Below are 19,870 nucleotides of genomic sequence, written 5' to 3' on the forward strand. Positions count from 1 at the left end.
CCAGCACATCCAACACTTTCTTTACATGACTCATATGTTCAAACCAACTCTTGTTGAAAACTAGTATATCATCTAAATATACAAGAACAAACTCATCAATGAAGGGCTGGAATATATTATTCATAACCCACATAAAGGTGGCTGGAGCGTTCCAAAGCCCGAATGGCATTACCATCCATTCGAACAGCCCCTGCTTGGTTTTGAAAGCGGTTTTCCACATGCCCCACTCTGCAATTCGGACCTGGTGATAGCCACTACACAAATCCAATTTTGTGAAATATACAACATTTTCAAATTGATCCAATAAATCATCTATGCGTGGTAGGGGATAGCAGTTTTTTACTGATATTTTTTTGAGTGCACGGTAGTTGACACACATCATCTAGCTGCCGTCGTTCTTGGGCACTAGAACAATCAGGGACGCGCATGGAGAGGAGCTAGGCCTAATCACACTTTGGTCCAACAATTCATGTACTTGACACTTGATCTCCTCCATTTCGACTGCTGACATTCTGTACATGCTGATATTCAGCAGAGGGGCGTCACGCAGCAATTGGATTTCGTGTTGGATTTCCCTCTTTGGATGTAGTCCCTGTGGCTCCTAAAAAAATGCATTATAATTAGTAATTAAATCCATCAATTCTTATTTATGCTTCCCATCGCAGCCTTGGAACGTGTCTGCAAATTCGGCCTCCTTTTCCCTGATGACCATAAGCATGCATGTTTTGCTAGAATTTACCAGCCGTTTCATCTGCCTAACACTTACGAGGCTGGCATTAATTTTGTTTTGATGAGCCCGCACTATGTACTCTATCCCATCCTTAGTGATGTGGTATTTATTCTCATGGCGGAAAAAGACAACTTTTCTGTCATATAGGTAGGGGCTCCCCAATACCATGCCACAGATGTCCAGCGGTATAACATCCATCTCTACTTCATCTACCAGCTTAGAAGCAATCACAAATTTTACCTTGCATTGCTGGGTTACATTCAATTTAGCTTTATCATGTATCCATCCCAGCGGGTAAGGCTTTGGGTGTGGTTTTGTTTCTAGGCCAAGATTTTTTACCAAGGATTCTGCAATTAAATTTGCTTGGGACCCTGTATCAAATAGAGTTTCTACTTTGGTATGATTTACTACAACTCTGATATGAAATAATTCAATTCTTTTTATATCATTTGAAAGGGACTCATCTATAGAACTGGTGCTTCCATGTGACTTAGAATCAACAAGAGGTGTAAGGGTACCTTTTGTTCCTGCATCTCCCAAATCTGATCCAAGGTCTTGTTGTGCTATTGCCACTGTTTTCTGCTTCCCTTTTCCTCCATACTTCTTTGGATGCTTTTCTGGGTGCTGCTTCCAACAGTGATCATCATCATGGCCTTCTTTCTTGCAATGATTGCAATAAGGCCACTCTCCCTCTTTGGCTACTGTTGTTTTCTTCTCCTTCCCTTTCCATTTCGTTTTGGATTTTCCATTGGGAGGTTTGAATAGTGGATTTTTGGACTGATCCTCTCTTTCATTCTTGCCCCTGTTCTCAATATGAATTTCTTTCACACTAGCTACGTCAATAGTGGTTGGTTCAAACAACAATAATGAATGCCGAATATAGCTATGCAGTGAGCCAATATACTTAGTTACAACTTCAGGTGTATCTAGTGCAATACCCAAATTCAGTGCTTGCTTCCTAAATTCTTCTGTAAGACTCTAAACATCCTGCCCTTTGCCTTGTCTTAAATATTTCCAATTCATCAAAAATTTCTATTTGCATCCTAAGGGATAAAATTGTTCCCTTAACGCAAAAGTAAAATTAGACCATGAGGAAAAGAGCTTACCCACATTTTTATTGCTTTGCAATTTTCTCTCCCACCAAACGAGAGCTATGCTTCCAAGTTGTAGAGAGGCCAGCTAGATTTTCGCCTCATCCTCTACGATTTGTTGAATCCTACAGTAAACCTCAATTCGCTTGATCCAATTATTAAGCTTCTCTACATTACTTTCTCCATTAAACACAAGAATATCAAATTTAACATCTAATTTAAGGAAATGTTTCTTAGATGTGTCCCTAGGATTACTGGGATTATTATGGTGAGGGGAAGAAGAACCTTCATTCGCAAGAGGAGAAGGAGGGGGATCTCCTCCACCATATCCATGTGCTAAGCCTAGTTATTCTGCAATTATTCCCTCTGCTCTGTCTAGCCTTAGAACCAATTGACTAACATTCTCTACCATAGAATAGAAAGTCTTTTTGAAATTGCACTCCTCTTCAATACAAGCTTCCTCTTCAGCCATGTTTCTTCTCCGAGGTGCACGCCCTGCCTTTGGATCAAAAGGTTCTAGATTCCCTTCACCTCTTTGAAGCCTGCCTCTTGTTAGCATGCAAACATGCAATTCACATCTAAAAAGCCCTGCTATGATACCACTTGATCCAAGATATTCTCGCTTATATATGTATAGAAAAGAATTGCATATAAAATTGCATCTTAACACATAAATGTGCACATATGAAAAGAAGAAAACACATAAAAGGCACAAAAGACAACACCAAGGCTTGATAACAGAGTTTATCCAATTTGGACTATGTCTCTGGGCCCAACTCAACAATGGGGTGGCCTTTCTTATTAAATGGCATGAATAAACAGAATCACATTCATCAATCTATCCACAAAGAGGCTTATACCTCCAGTCTGCAAGATGGCTATGAAATGAATGCCTAAGATGGAGTGGTATGCAACACCAAAGCTTTGCGCAGCAATAACAAGGGTTGGATTCTTTAAACTGTTCAAAACAAATCGATAATTGCTTTCGGCCTCCTGCAAACAACGTGCTGCAACCATAAAGATGCCTCCTCCCGTGCTCTTCCATTGATCCTCTTTTATAAAGGATTCTCAGACAAAATCCAATTTAAAACAAGGTGTGCCTGGTTAATAAGAGGTTGGTAGAGTGGAATAATCGGCGGGTGCAACCGTTCCTAAAAATGGCCTTTTTATCGTTGCATTGACAAGGCTTCAAAACCTCGAAAAATACTACAAATCTGCCCAAAAACCATATGCCCAGACCTCCAAAACCATTAAATCGGGTTTATTTTTCATGTCGGGTCCGTGCTGAGGTTGCAAATCGACGTATCGGGATGTTCCTGTCCTGGTCATTGGGAAAGTCTGACCGCCGATCGTCAATCACCGATATCGGCATCGGCCGATCGCGTCGGCATCCTGCACATATATTGCCTCAGGTGTCTATTAAGGGTTCCATCGATCCGGCTAATTGCCGATCGCACTATCCGCTCGCCGATATCCATTTACATATATATATATATATATATATCTATATATATATATATATATATATATATATATATATATATATATATATATATATATATATATATATATATATATATATATACATACATACATACATATATATATGACCGTCGATTGCAATTGCCTCCGACCCGATCTAATCGGAGATTGGCGATCGGGGTTTCCACGGCCCAAACCTTAAGTCTGCCTTCATGAGACCTCCGATTGCGATTTGGCCTTAAGGCTTAAGACTCCTTTTTCAAAGGAAATTCTGCATTTTCTTAAGGATTGAAGAACCCTTATTTTTGTAATAACTTCATCATCCGGACTCGGATTGAAGTACTATTTGCACCATTGGAATCAGAAAGATGAGTCCTCTGCTCTGATCCTAGGTTGACATCATTCCGATCACTTTAATTTTCTAAGTTTTTCCATGCCATTATATCCAAAGATCCACCTGGATCAACACATATATCACACTCACAAACAATGTTGTATGCACTGTCGTGCAAGCGTCGTCGCAATAATTCAACGATCTATCACAAGTGTCACGCTTGTCACTCGCACCATCAATCAATCATGTTCAGTATATGTTGTCTTGATGGTTTGAGGTGTCTTGTCATCCAGTTATGTTGAGTGTGTGTTTGAATGTTCGCGTATGCCCAAATTCACTCGTTCACACGCTTAGTCATTTTGTTAAAGTTCTGACGACCGGATCACTCTCTAATAGTCGGACCTCCATCATGCAATCGACTTGACCAACTATCACCCAAAACAACACAAAAGTTTCCAACAAGCCATTTCAATATGTGCTAACTGCAAGATGATCATTCAACCCTCCTATTGGTCAACTGGAGAGTTTGACCGGGGAGTCACCCCGGGGCTCACTCCCCTAAAAAATTACATAGAAGTTGTAGACCTTGCCTGCTTTGCTGGTTGAGAAAACTACATAGACACGTCAGACAAACACCAAGTGTCCATCACTATCTCCCCAGAATGGCATAGTTTTTCCAGCCAGTCACTAATAAGCCTACCGACTTCTCACCCATAAAACTGTGCAGATTTCTGAGCAAGCCCTTCAACAACCCAGTATCCCACTCAGCTCATAAACTGTGCAGATGTGGTCAGCAGGTTAGCCTCCCAGCAATTGCACATTTTTTGTCTCCAGCAAACGTCGTAGCCCGCTGCCAGCTCCCTCCAAGAATTGTATAGTTTTTGTTGCAAAGACATCCCACAAGCTGCTGCCAGTTCGCTCCAGGAATTGCGCAGATTTTGCTACCAAGCCTCCTGAAGCCCGTAGCTTTCTCCCTCCAAGAATTGCATAGTTTTTGCTACCAAGGCCCTCTGTTGCACAAACTGCTTCACCGCAGAAATTACGCAGGCCTGCACCCCAACCTAACCAGATCCCGCGGATAGTCATTGTTAATTTGAATTGTCCATCTCAGTCTCCCAGTGACCTCTACACAATTTTCACTTGTAGTTCCTAGAGCTCGCATCCCAACTCAAAACTTGCCTCACACAATTTCACAACCTTGTCCTCTCTCCCGGTCACCTACATCCAAAAACAAATGATCATGCATCATGGTAGACTAGGAGGTTTATGGATTTAATGTCGTCTCATCATGAGTGATTCTAGATAAAGGTACATGAACAAACATGACACGATGATGAATGTGATGGACAAGGAGAGTACATGCAAATGGATGTGTTCGTGGACAAAAGAAACATGTGAAGAGACAGTTTCACGAATGGACAAATGACGAAACATGTGAAGAGACAATTTCGCGAACGGACGAATAATGAAACATGTGAAGAGACAATTTCACGAATGGATGAACGATGAAACATGCTAGGACATATTTTCATGAACGGACAAGCATGTCAAGCATGCCAAAGTACAAACAAAGGAACAATATCCACATGCAACATCAAGCAAACCCAAATACCATCGAGGACACCGCACACCTTGCCATGCGGAGGTGAAGCTTTGATACACCAAGAAGACATCCATCACTCAAAAACATTGCAACTCGACATGCACACCAACAACTGCATGAACATACCAGCACTATTATGTCAAGTTGTGTCATGAGTCATGTTGACCACATCACTACTATGGGCCATATTGTTGTCAATGAATGTAATGTAATGTGGAAGTCCAAGAGATCCACTCGTAAAATGAAGATGCATGTAATATAAAAATTCATGAAAGTGAAATAGTCATGAGGGAATTTGAACATGCACAAGGGCTAGTTTCACCCTAGGCTATAAATACCCCCTCATTTGTATATGCAAAGGACTTTTTACCTTGGCTCCTCCCACATAGCCTTGAGAGTCTGTAATATTTTCTTTGAGGAGCGAGTAGTGGCTCGAACGCCCTATCCACAGGGTTAGTAATGTATGGTGTATCGATGTGTCTTGGGACTTTCGCTTAATTAGAAAGCCTGCTCATAGGCTAGCATGTTTTCTCACGTGTTGTAACTATTTGTAAGAATTAGCCTTTAACACTTGTAATACATGTTGCTTTAACCTATGTTAAAGAATTGAACTCATTTAGTTGTTCTAATACATATATTTATGAAAATGTGTTGTATAAGTTGTTAACATTTTCCTGCCCATGTTGGTTACCTTCTAGACATGAGACAAGACCTTTTACAATACCTGCTATAACAATCGTCACACTTGCACGGATTGCCCACTAGGTGTTGTACATGTTATCTTCCTTTGTGTGTTGTGATAGACACATCTGTGCGGATTACTCTTCCAAAATATGTGCATGTCCTGTTTTGTTGTGTGTCTCCGACAGAGATGGGACTTCCTCCCATCCAACCTGAGACTCACTCCCACCCTCTCTCTCTGCTGTGAAAGAACCTTGACACAAGTAACACTAGCATTCACCAGGCATGCAAACCTCGTTGTTCGAAGACAAAGTAGACTACTCTCTCGTATTGAGAAGCAAGGTCTAAGGTAAATTTTTAGGATAATGGCAACTGGGCCATCGTACCAGATGGGACGCCTACACCAAATGATGTGAGGTCTAGCTGGGACTTCATGCCTGGGAGATCCCCTGATGTTGGTGGGTCCAGCACCGTCAATAGCATCATACACAATGAACTCTCTTTCTAACTGAAAATTGTCTTACTTTTTCATGTTTTCTCATTGTCACGGTCAAAAGAGTGTACATGCTCATCATCTGTGCATAATGTGTTGCAGCACCATCGTATGTCTGCAGAATTTTTGGCTTACACATTTACTCTTTTATTTTTTGTGGACGCATTTAAACTTCAAACGTGTTGTTCTTCATTGTTTTATATTTTTTTGTTTGCTAGTTTGCATGCTTATCTTTCTTGTCAACTATTCCTTCACCAACATGGGTCAACCAAATTGCTGGTGGTTGTATTGGAAATATCACTTCATGTGAGTAGGCCCATGCACTGTTTAGGATAGGATTAGGAGTAGTGTTTGCTTAATGCTTTCTTTCTTTGCTTTTCTTTCATGTTTTTTCTTTCGTTTACTTCTATCCTTTTCTTGTTTGTTTTGTTTACTTGTTATGCACCCGTAGGAGTGGCTTCACATGAAATCTTGATTGGATCTTAAGACAAGCAGGGTGAAGTACAAGAGGACTTGTACAACTATCAATAATTGTTTATCTATTGTTCTCTCTCTTTATGAATAGCTTGTTGGCTTCATTCGATGACACCTTGATGGAAAATACATTCTATTTAGAGTGAGTCTTGGTGAAAACACAATTCTTTCACTTTTAACTAGTACCACCTACTCTAATCAGTTTTTCTATATTCGGTTAACCATTGTCAACTCAATCAAGTAGAATAAGGTGAGGGGGAAAACCTTAACATGTAAGAGGTATATATAACATGCTTCTCTGAAGGGGAAACCTGTTTTTCTCTAAATATGTTAGGATCCCTCTTCCGCCTCATGAAAATAAATAAGTGCCTATGCATAGTTCTCTGAAAATGAAAATATGAAAAATGAAAAATAAAATTAAGGCGAAAGAAGAGAAAGCCTTTTTGCACAGAAAGGTGATACAAATAACTCCCCCCGGATACTGACCAAGCTCACTGGCAGAGAAGTGATGCTTGTGTTCTTGCGTGACTCCACCGGGGTACTTTCTAGGCCTGGTGGCAGCAGGGCAACACTAGAGATGAAACTAAAGCTCTGACATTTATATTACTTTTCCATCAATATACCCCTCTTCCCCAATTGAAACAACTTAGTTGACTTGGCTTGGTATGTGTGCTGACCGATCAAGAGAATGACAGGGACTATATTTTTAACTCAAGTTAATGAGGAAGCCATGATAATCAAAGTATCAAACAATACTTCTGAAGGAGTTAGAGTTGATTTTCATGAAACAAGGTCCATACAAAGAATTGGATTTCTACCAGTGTCGCCAATGTTGTAGCGGCTGCAACCACCCGCCAAAATTTTGCCTTTGCTTTGTTTTCAAGCCTCCCTCCTCAAAACCTAAACAACATGTCTTGAACTACTCAAGTACTTGTGTTTCATTTGAACTTATCTTTCACTATGCATCTTGTGTCCGCTTACTTGTTTTTTCGACTAACCACAATTTGACCTAGTGACTTGGTTCACATCTGGTTCTTGCGTTGTCTTGGAAAAATGCGTAGTCCCAGAGGGAAACCTGCCTTGCTCTCAGGAATTGCGCAGAGCAGCCCAACAGTTTGCCTTTCCTTTAGAAACTGGGTAGAGAAGGTTGTCAACCTTGCTCTTAGAAACTATGCAAAATAGGCAACCAACATTGCTCTCAGAAACTACGCAAAGCAGGCATCCAGCCTTGCCCTTCAAAATTGCACAGATCATCCTTGGAGTGAGTTGAGGCTCAAAACTACACAGACCTAGCTGACAACTTGTCTTTAGCTAGGAAACTATGCAAAGAATGGGAGCCATCCAAAGGCTCTCAGCCTAGGAATTGCGCAGAATCATTCCTCAGTTTCTATTCGATGCATGTGCCAGAAAGTCACCTGGTTCCCTTCAGAATTACGTAATTTCCTCATGTATGCATGGCAACCTTTCTCAAAAAAGAAAAAAGAAGAAAACGGAAAAATAATCCCTAGAAAATAGGGACCTATTTTTAGCAAGCAAGAGTTACACTCAAGTTGATTTTAGAACCTTCCCACCAAGTGTTGCTTTCTCCTAGATTTGTGGCATGCATGTCATAAGTCATTAGTCTACCAAATATATTTAATGGACACCCTAGAGCTCATTCTTCACATTCGATCTTGGAGCTCTGGTATTCCTAAGGCATCTAGGAATCATTGGCACAGTCTTCATGGCTTTTCCAGGTGAGTTTTTCTTTTCATGTCTTTCGCTGCTTTTTCTATCACTTTTCTTTCCTTGGCTTTTGTGAGTGTTGTTTTCCTTGTTTTATCAAATGACCACCAAATTTTTAATGTATTTTAACTTGTAGAAGTTTTTTTTCAAGTTTTGCATTGCATTTCCTTAGCGTCACATGCACGACCTTGTTTCTACACTAACGGTCGCCATTGCAGCGACTCGCTTCACGAGCTTTGTTGTTCTTCTGTTTGAGTGATTGTCACAATTTCTCTGATTGCATGCATGTCCATTCACACAGATTTGCAACATATTTTCATATGTATTTAGTCCTAATTGTTTTCAAGTCTCCCTTGGGTAGGTCTGATCTGCCTTGGCCTGGATCTTGCCTTGCCCAACATGCAATACACATTACTAGGACTCACGGCTCTGCCTTGGGTCTAGGAATTTTGCAGAGGCTGCCTATCACTAGCTTCCCCACTGTGCTTTGCACAGTTATGGGAGACAATGCCTAGTCTTTCCCCTGAGATTGTGCAATGCACAGTCCTAGCTAGAAAATAAAGCTAGACTGAATTGCGCATTTCATAGTTCCAGTCCTCAACAAGATAAGCTGGACTATTCTCTGTGTAGTTTCAACCAATGGCCCACTCACTAGTAGCCGGTATTGCGCAATTTTTAGTTCCAACTGATAGTCTCCCCACCTCTCAGATTCATAACTGCACTATCTTTCCAACAATCATCTGGTTTGTTGCATGATCTATCCTTAATGTTTCTTTATGTTTTTTAGCTAACATTTTCTTTCCATGAGTGTCTCTTTGTCTCCAAGCACTAGAGGGAACAACAACAACAACAACAATAATGAGCAGCAAACCTGCATAAGACAAAGGCAAGAGGAAGGTTTCCGAGAGCATAGAGGTAGAGAAAAGCTACAAGTTTAAAGAATATCCACTTGTGGAGAAAGTAGTTTTGGAGATTGAAGCGAAGATGTGATAATGCGAAAGGAGAATAGCGCAAAGAAAGAGGGAGAAGAAAATATTGGAAGAAGTAGGGAGAAAGTTGTAGGAAGAAAAACAAAGTCTTAAAGAAAAACATGAGTTCCATAGAAGAGAGAAGGAAGTGCAAAAAGAACAAGAACATGAACAAGAGGAAGTGCAAGGCACAAAGATGGAGCAGACTGCGTCGATACAGGTTGAAGACTCAGATCCACCAACAGTAGATGATAACAGGGTGAGTGACCATAGGAGTAGGAACTTGCTCAATAGGATAAACATATGGTTGAATAGACGGACACAGAGATGGTACAACCAGAACTGGATCAGGATGCAAACGTCATGAAGAAAGGAATAGAGTTCATTCCATAGGCTTCATCATCTTTGGCAGCAGAGCAAGTCCTAAGTGAACAAGGAGAGGTTGTTCTCCTTAAGGATGATCTGGGAACAGATGTGTACAACATGGCCTTTGACAAGTCACGACACATGATTGTAAAGGCATGCAGATACCACATCCCAGATGATCATATATCTCCTGCATAGTTTGAATAATAGATGATTGTGTCTGATGTGCAAAGACATCCAATAGCCTTGGTAAATGCTATGAAGGCTTATGCCTAAGCCACAAGCTCAAGTGTGAAGTTCTTGATAGCAAAAAAAGACCGCACGGCTAAGGACTTGCAAGCGACCAAGCAGAGGGAAGAACAATCAACAGGATCCACCAGAGAAAAAATGAAGAGAGTGATACTCATTGAAGTATCGGTTCTTGACACACTCATGCGGAGACTATATGACAACCTCGTCACTGTGCATAAGGCAATTGTCCATTTACATGCATTTCAACTGTGATGCATCAAGATTGCATGCAATCTCATAAGCATACATGTCATTGTTGATCATGTACAGATGTGGACAATGAGGTACAAGGGATCCTAGCTTTACATGCAAAAGATGATGAAGCTCCAAGCATAGTTGGACAAAGCATGCATTTAGAGTCAGATTTGGAACTATGAGGAACTCCCACTGCTCATCACTAGTGTTTAGGCTTCATATGCATAATTTTTCATGAGTTTTAATGTCATCATGCCAAAGAGAAGAACCAAGTCTGACTAGAGATTGACATGTACTTCAAGCAGTTGACACACACGACTACCAGCACAGACTTGTAGATCAACGCATAGAACTTGCAGAGGTATGTCGCTAGTCTGGTTGCACTTAGGACTATACTGCACATGTCACAAGACGCATTAGACATAAGTTCCAGATCAGTGTATCACGAAGTGATGGAGGCAAGAGTTCGTTTCAAGAAATACGTCACCAAACAGTACATGGACACCATTACACACTACCAAGCATGGCATCAGTTCGTCACCAAATATTACTAGGAGGATGTTGCTGAGTTGGTCTTTCCACAACCATCTAAGTATTAGTGTTTTCTTGTTTGGTTGACTCAAGCCTATTTTTTTCCCACATGGGTATAGGTGGAAATTGTATCATTATTGTAAATATTTTTTAAAGTGAAATTCCAAGTGTCATTAGTGGAATGTAAACAATCATATGTAATGTAAAGAGTTATATGTAATGAAGTTGAAGAGTCACGAGGGTAGTCTAAGAGTCAAAGGGGAATGTCAGGGGTCACCCCACCCTTTGCTATATATAGAACCTCATAACTCATAGAACAAGATTTTGGGAGCCATGCTTTTGGCTAGGCATTTCTTAGAGAAGGCTTGAAGAGTATTGTGATGAGCCTTGGCTTCTCCACAGTGCAGAGCTAGTACATCCCTTTGGAGGAGTAGGCGGTGTTGACTGCAATGTTCGACTATTGGGGCTAGAGGCTATCAATGGTGTATGTACAGATGAAACTTTCACAATATATATATATATATATAACAAAGCCAACATGTCTTCATGCATATATTGTTGTTATTATAGTTCGACTATTCTGCTTACTTTAGCAATGTATGTTGTTTAACTTATGAATTTGTGTATGACCTACTTTATATATGATTGTATGAATCTTGTTGAAGTCATGTTGTTGGTTTAACTCGTCACTTTGGATTGTGGACCATTCTTCTTTCCAACTTGTGATGTTATTCAACTCATGTGTTCCTTTCAGGTTGCGTACTATTACAAGTTTCTAAGGGACACACTTCCTTTTCACCCTCCGTGTGTTAGAATTCCCATGCATCTCACTTGACTTGTTGCAAGGTCACACACTCACTTCCGATAAAGATATCACACTTACCTCTGTGTGCTATCGTAGTCAAGGCATTGCTTTACTATCCACTCATGGGATTCCCAATCCAAATGGGCTTAGGTCTAGTTGGAACTTCTTACCGGGGAGATACCCTTGACATGCTAGCGGGTCCAACATCGTCAACAATACTGTAAGAATAATAATAAAAAGAAAATGAGTTTCTTAATTACTGATTCAGCCCCCTCTCATCAATTCCTTATTCCAACAAGAGGTCCAGAAATACTTACAATCCACAAAAATAGCTAATGAAATCTGGAAAGGCAGGACTTGGTTGGTCCATGTTAGTTCTATAAAATTACAACATGACAGTTGGAAAATTGGGTTGAAAAGACAACTTCTAGCTAAAGCTAAATAGTATTCTAGAGAGAAGGTGGAGGAAAAATTTCCTCACGTCATTCAGTAAAAGCTTTTAGGAAAATTATCTAAGAACATAGTTAGTGACATATCTTTAATTACGTCGCAAGGTGTTCCCCTTTGAAAATAATTGCCCCAGCTGACACAGTGTACGAATCTGAACCATTAGATTAATTGTTAGATGATTGAACCATAGTCTTCCATATGATTGAACCTACATCACAGTTTACAATTTCAACTGAATAGGATAGATAGCACCTGACCCATCCAGTGTGGTGCACTTCACCTTCCATTTGCTCGAGTTTCTAAAACAGTTGTTGCAGGGCCCCTATCCAGAGTTATCGTGGCTTGCAGAGTGCATTTTTTCATGCTTCTCGTGCCAACAATGTAGCTTTGGCTCCCGACCATTCATCTGTCTTTATTCCAGTGCCATTTTCTAGGGTTTCTGAAACAGTTGTTGCAGGGCCCCTGTCTAGAGTTATGGTGGCTTGCAGAATGCATTTTTGCATGCTTCTCGTGCCAGCAATGTAGCTTTGGCTCTTGACCATTCATCTATATTTATTCTAGTTCTTACAGAGAAATGTTTTACTAATTTCATGATTGACTTTCTCATTGGCGGGGTTTTTGCTGCAGTATCCAAAACTGCAGCTGCCCCGTATTGAGCGTGTCAAATTATTGATACAAAACTAGGATGAAATGTTGAATACTATATGTCTTGTTGAACCATACAAAAGGATTGGGGATTGTTTTTCTAAGACAATGAAGGATGAGGGTATCATTTCATTATGAAGAGGAAACACTGTGAATGTTATTCGTTATTTTCCCATTCAGGCTTTGAACTTTGCATTCAAGGATTATTTTAAGAGACTCTTTAATTTCAAGAAAGATAGGGATGGTTACTGGAAATGGTTTGCTGGAAACCTCACCTCTGGTGGTGCAGCTAGTGCATCTTCTCTCCCTTTTGTTTATTCTTTGGACTAAGCTCAAACTCGGCTGGCTAATGGTTGATGATAACAAGGCTACAAAGAATTTAGGGGAGAGGCAATTTAATGGGCTGCATTCACCTTTCACGCTAAGAAAACCCTTTTTGCTTTGAATAAAATAATGATTTCTTGCCTATTTTCTTTATTTGATAATAATTTTTCATTTGTATCATCAAACACTTCAGCCTTTAATTTTTTAAACTTTATTTTCACCTGATTATAGTGAGATTTCACTAGACGAAATTGTGACCTAGGTACAAAGTATTAATATTTAATTAATGGTTGGTGAATAAAAAAATCAATTGGTTACTGTCTCTTAACTGCTTGGGAGCTGGGTCTTTAACAAACTCGAATTTATAACTAAGGATGGCTCGATTACACATAGACAGTTGCAAGTGATATTTTAGATTTATCAAAATGAAATGATAAAAAAATCAACGACTCTAAGAAAAAAATTGCATTTAGGTGTATTTCTATTATCCCTTTTGGTCATCTGTAAATACTTCATTTTTCTGTTTGTTTAATCTAATTTGATTTTCCGATTCAGTAAATGTCGAATCGTTACTGTAACTATCACTCTATTCAGTCCCATAGGCATAGCTGGTAAAATCCCACTGCTTCCGAGAATCCCGTGTCTCTCATCACTTCAGATGCAGTAGGGAAAAAGGCAAGAGGGACTCATGGCATCCTCTACTGTAGCGCAAGTCATTAGCTGCAAGGGTGAGAACAGAAAAGAAAACTTATACATATATGAATTTAATTCTTCAAGTCAAAGATTCTCATTTATGTAATTAGTTATAAAGATCATCTAACCTGCTATGAACTGCGTATCAGTTGGTGTAGTATGGGAAGCAGGGCAATGCATATCTATCCAAAAATCCAAGTGGCTCCTCCCTAGGACAAAGAAGTACCAATAAAAATCACTCACACTTATCTATGTGATATTGATATTTATTTCTGGAAAGGAAAGGTACCACTCTCATCATCTCATTTTTCATTCATTGTATTGAAGGCTCAGTTTCATTATCCCATTTTTCATTCATTTTATTGAGCACTCAACTCCATCTTTGCTTAATGTAATGTATTTAAACATTGCAGGATGGAGGAGCTTAGTTTCCAAGGATTTTGGGTCAGGAAGGTGCTGGGTATGTTCATTTTATATATGATCTTTCAATTTCATAAGGGTAATTGGAGTGTATTTATAGATGTGTTATGTCTTTAAGTTGATAGGGAATTGACAAACAAATAAAAAGTTTCACTTTTTTAATCCCTTCCCCTGTTTCCTAGGATTTTGATGGTTAAAATGAATGTATCATTTCTTCATTTGCAGTGGTTTCAAAATTAAGTATTGATTAGATTTATCATTATGACACATTATTCAACCAACGAGAATGTGTGACTCACCCATGCAGGATTGTATAAAGCGTGGGAAGTGAAGTTAAAGAGTTGAAAGCAGGAAATTATGTGATTCTGCAATATATGGCGGAATGCAAAGAATGTGATCTCTGTCATCAAGGAAAGAACAACATTTGTCAAGTTTTCATATTCAACTTTATGAGTGGAGTTGCTTACAATGACAAAAAATGTCGATTCTCTGTCAAGGGAAAAACCCATCTGTCATTTCTTTGGGCTGTCCACATTCAGTGATTATACAGTGGTGCATGCATCTTGTGTAGCGAAAGTGAATCCTGAAGCTCCATTGGAAAATATCTGTTTTCTTGGATGTTGAGTTTCAGCAGGTAGTATAATCATACATTCTCCACTAAAATACACCTAGATCTGAGATCCTTGCCCTACAAAAATACAGAAAAGTAAAATGGTTGATGCATCATAAAATGGGGCCTAGTTTTTCATTTCAGGATTAGCAGTTGCCTCAAACACTGGGAAGGTGAAGCTTGATGATTCAGTAGTAATATTTGGATTGGGCACCGTTGGCTTGGCTGTACGTTTTCCTAAATATCTCAAGCAACATCTAGTATACATACACATATTTAATAAAGATTTGCTCTTGTGCCATATAGAGTAGTTTGCATTCTGTATCTTTCTAATTACTATCTACTAGTGAATCCTGCGATGTTTAGGTTGTAGAAGGGGCTCGAATAGTTGGAGCTTCCAAAATCCTTGGAATTGACATTGACCCACGGAAGGAAGAAATATGTGGGTTGGAAACCATACACAACAATAACCTCTATTACTATAGTGTATATAAACCATAATGCTTTGGGTTGATTCCCTTTAACTTTTGCACATGGGTATGGCTGTTCTGAAATTAATAGCTGCCATTTTCTTTCCTAACAACTAAACGATTTGGGGTCACTGAGTTTCTTAATCCATCTGATTTGGATAAATCCATTCAAGAGGTAATCTGTAAAGTCTCTAGCACTGGTTCTTTTGGGTCTATAAGACTGGATTTAAGGGCATGAACATTACTAATGCTAATAACATGTCGGGATTTACTGAATACTGCAGTTGTTATGAGTGTGACAATCTTAATGGGACCTGTGTCTATTGACGCAAAACAATAGATGATGAGGCATTAATTAAAAACATGGGCCTATCCCTTTTTCTCACTAAGCAAAATGCATTGCTCATAGCAAGTGATTACATAGATGACTGAAGGAGGAGTATATTCAAGCTACGAATGTGTTGGATGAGTTGAACTTATGCTCTGCACAATTCAATGCTCTCACCTGGTCTGATTTTTTGTATCCTAAATGATTTGTCACGTTTTGTATGTTATTTGCAATTATTTTTCAATGATCCAACTAGGTGTTTACAAGAACATAAAAGACTAATTAATTTTGGCTTCCTCTATGATCACAATTTTGTTGGACATGTTTTGTGATTTGTGTTGCAGGTATGGGGAAAAACAGTGATATTGGAATCTTGACCATGCACCCATGGGGTACATCTCTCTCTTTTATGATTACTTGGCAAAGCTCCAGACTAGGCCCTTACCTGAGCAAAGAAGCCCAATTCCAGTGAAATCAAAGTAGCCCAATTCTAGTGAAATCCTCAGAGACCTTATTTAATAGACTTCCTGAGCACTATGCCGCATATTCAAATGGGCTTAAAATTTCTATGAGCAATAACTACATTAAAAGGGTGACTCCCCATTCTCAGAAACATCGAAAGCCAACCAAATGGAGAATCTATTTTCACTAGCTTCTTCAAGTCTTTTATTATCTCAGGCTGTGTGAAGCCAGACACACATTGAAAACACTGCACAACAAGTTGAATCCTATTGTAATCTATACCATCTCTCCATGTAATGATTGCCTTCTCATAGAACATCCTATTGCTAAAACTCACAATACAGAGACCACCGGGCCTAAGATTCATTCATAATTAGTTGTCCATATTTCATTCAAGAATAGCATTTTCAGGAAATATGTCTATGTAGGTAAGGGTAACTAGTCAGCTCAAGCATCAACTCCATAATATATAATTCTTGATGTATTCTTTGTTGATGAGGTATAAGATGAATTTTCCAAAAATGAAAGAAAGGCGCGCTTAAAATTAACATGCCTAGAGATTCTGGAATGGAATATGAGCTCTAGCGCATATTGATGAGTCTGAAACCACTTCTTATAAAAAATTTCAATGGGTTTCCCCATTCCTCCATTGGTAAAATAATCACAGAGACTGAGCCATGGAATCAGGCTGTGGCATTGCTCTACCAATTCTGCATTGAATATTTTGGGCAGATCATATACATATATTTGCCTTCCTTTGCATTGTTTCTGGCTTGGATCCTTCATGCCTGCAGGCATTGAAGTAGACCTAAAGGCCTCCATTTGCATTTTCACTGCATCCAGAGAAAATGTAGTATTATTTGCATTAGTTTTCTTGTTTCCTGTTATGGCCCATTCACTAGATCCATTTTCAAATTTCTCCTGCGATGAAATCTCAATATGGGTAGTTGGTCTCTCCCGTTTCAAAGCCACTACTCCATGCCCATTAACAGACTCATTTAGCAATGGTGATGCAACATTCAAACCATGATTCGTCACCCTAAGACCTTGAATATCATGGTCACCAAAACTAAACTTGTCATCATCAAACAAAGTTGCTTGATCTAGGAAATGCGTAGTGTTGGCAGAAACACAATATACATTCAACTTGCGGTTCGAAAAATAGAGATGAAGAACAGATGTAGGTAACAGGGTTGTCATAATCCAAAGACATATAACAAGCATTAGGAACAATGGGGGCAACAACAACACTCTCTGTATTACAACCCCCATACACTTCATCCCCAATCCTGATCCTTCCACATTCCTACTTCTCTTTCTCAGCTTCTCCATGGATGCAAACCCACAGATCAACTAATCACACACCACATTTACAGCAAGGGTACCCTCTTTATCTCACTATCAAAACCAAACCTTGAAGAGACAAACACCAAGTCAATTCAATATAGGTTTCAACGCATGTTAACACTACTTAAAAACTACGACTGTTCGACCTTAGGAAAACGGATGGTTATTGCCATTTCTAAAGGTTTAAACTGCAATGGGAATTATTAGCTTCCACTGACCTAATCTTTATGTTGGCAGTTCTCCATTTTTTATGTAGTATTTTAACTCTTTCCCTAACAAGAACAAAGGTAAATGGAAGAGGAGATTGATTATTTTCTCCAATAACACCTAATTGAAAATTTGCATTGGGTTTTACTGTTTTAATCTCTACATGCAATTATTTCCTCTGTTATTACTGATATCTACCTATCCCATGGTAGATATGACTTGCTGGACTGATCGACGGTTGGTGTTGCAGATTCTCTGTTTTTGGGTTGGTGTTGCAGATTCTCTGTTTTTGCTGGGTGCACATGGATACTCTGGCCCATTATATGCTTTCTATATGGCTTTAGATATACAATTTTAATAGTTTGTATCTGTTGAATGCTGTAGCAGTGAGTATTTGTATATACTTAGAATGTCAAACATGGAGATATTTGAAAAGGGATATTTTGAACATCGAATTATGTACTGGTTTTTCAATATAATAAAAAACCATCGATTTTTCTTTCCTGAGAAAAAAGCCTCCTCTTTTAACTAAGGTTATGTGATAATCCAACAAATATTGGCCAATAGTGTGGGAATCTATGGGTTAAGGCTATGAACACACCGAGAAGTGATGCATGATGCTAAACCCTAGGATGTAGACTAAATAAACTCCTAATCATGTGGATGATTGAATGACATGCATGAGGCTCAACCCTAGGATGTAGACTTAATAAACTCCTAATCATATGGATGATTGAATGGCATGGGCACCAAAACATAGAAGGGTCACCATGCTAGGGAACTAATGAAAGGAAGGTTGTATGTCTAGGTAGATGATAAATGCTAAAGATCGATGGGTTAATTTATCTACGTAAGCAAGGGTGGTCAATAAGAAGGGAAAAGAAAGGGAAATACAACATTCTCAAGAGAGATATGTTATGCTAAACAACACTGAAAGAAATATAACTGAATAGGACCACTTTCGATAGCGAGATAAGGGCATGTATGGAGAATTCCTAAATGGAAGTAAGTCAATCAATATTGATGTGTAAATTTTCTTAAGAAAAGAAAAATAATGCATATATATTTGAATTAGTAACGTTACCTACTTGAATGACCCCATGAGTAAAGGCTCCCCGAAGAAGTTTCAAAGCAAAAAATCTATGAATGGCATTTTGAAGGGCTTGGAAATAATGACATAGGTGGCTTATGAATTATAGTTTGTATGAGTATGTACAAGGAAAAATAAAAAAGAAGGGTTTCTTTAAAATGACTAAATCTCAAAATTCAAATTCACTTTTGCAGACTAAATTTGAAGAGGAGGAGGTAGTCCCAAATCTTTATATGTTCATCATAGACATATTAACTGTGGGAATTTTAGTTAGTAAGTCTAAAGGCATGTATATCAAAAACCTCATCTTCAAGAATAGGTGTATGCTCAATAGAATGTACCCAACCCCACCAATTAAAATATTAATAATAAAGAGAAATCTTATGCTACTAAAAATTTGACTTTATCATGGACATGCAATTAGGTTTGATATGGACCACATCTGCCATTTGTATTTAAAGGTATCACATGTGAATTTCCTAGAGGAGAGAAGATTGGGATAATTGAACAGACTGGTAATGGGAAATTCACACTTCAAGTTCAAGTACTAATTCATATTGTAGAACCCATAGGAGGGAGAATTTTCATGGATGGAGTCGACATCTCAAATATTGGACTCCCTGATTTAAGATACAAACTAAGAATTATCCCACAAGACTAAATATTATTTGAAGGAACTATATAAAGCAATCTATACTCACTCGAAGAACATTCCGATAGGGAAATTTGGAAGGTAAGTCTTATTAAAATGAATGAGTTTTAATTTCCATGGTATGTGAGATGCTATTAGAAATATAACTTATCATTTTGCAAGATCGAAACATTTCACTTTTTGTTGAGATCAAATCTAAATAAGCTTGCCACAAGAGGCCACTAGGGTTGGTGAAAGCATGTCACTATTCTAACTCTTACCAGATTCTATTCTTCTCTTTTTAAACAAAGCTTCTCCTCTATCATGTGGTCCTCTATGCTACTTTTTCCTATATTCTTGCCTTACGGTGTTCCCATTGCAACATGTGGTGCAATTGTTAATTTAACCAATTTGAAAAGTATGG

At 38.8% G+C, this 19,870-nt stretch overlaps 1 pseudogene; it reads left to right on the forward strand.

Moving 5' to 3' along the window:
* The first annotated feature begins 14,295 nt into the window (after positions 1-14,295).
* Positions 14,296-15,895, forward strand: LOC149211285 (alcohol dehydrogenase class-3-like; annotated as a pseudogene).
* Positions 15,896-19,870: the final 3,975 nt, after the last annotated feature.

Source organism: Pinus tabuliformis, chromosome 1_2, assembly GCF_031772625.1.
Source record: "Pinus tabuliformis cultivar Carrire ecotype Pingquan chromosome 1_2, CPIR1, whole genome shotgun sequence".
Classification (NCBI taxonomy): Eukaryota; Viridiplantae; Streptophyta; class Pinopsida; order Pinales; family Pinaceae; genus Pinus; species Pinus tabuliformis.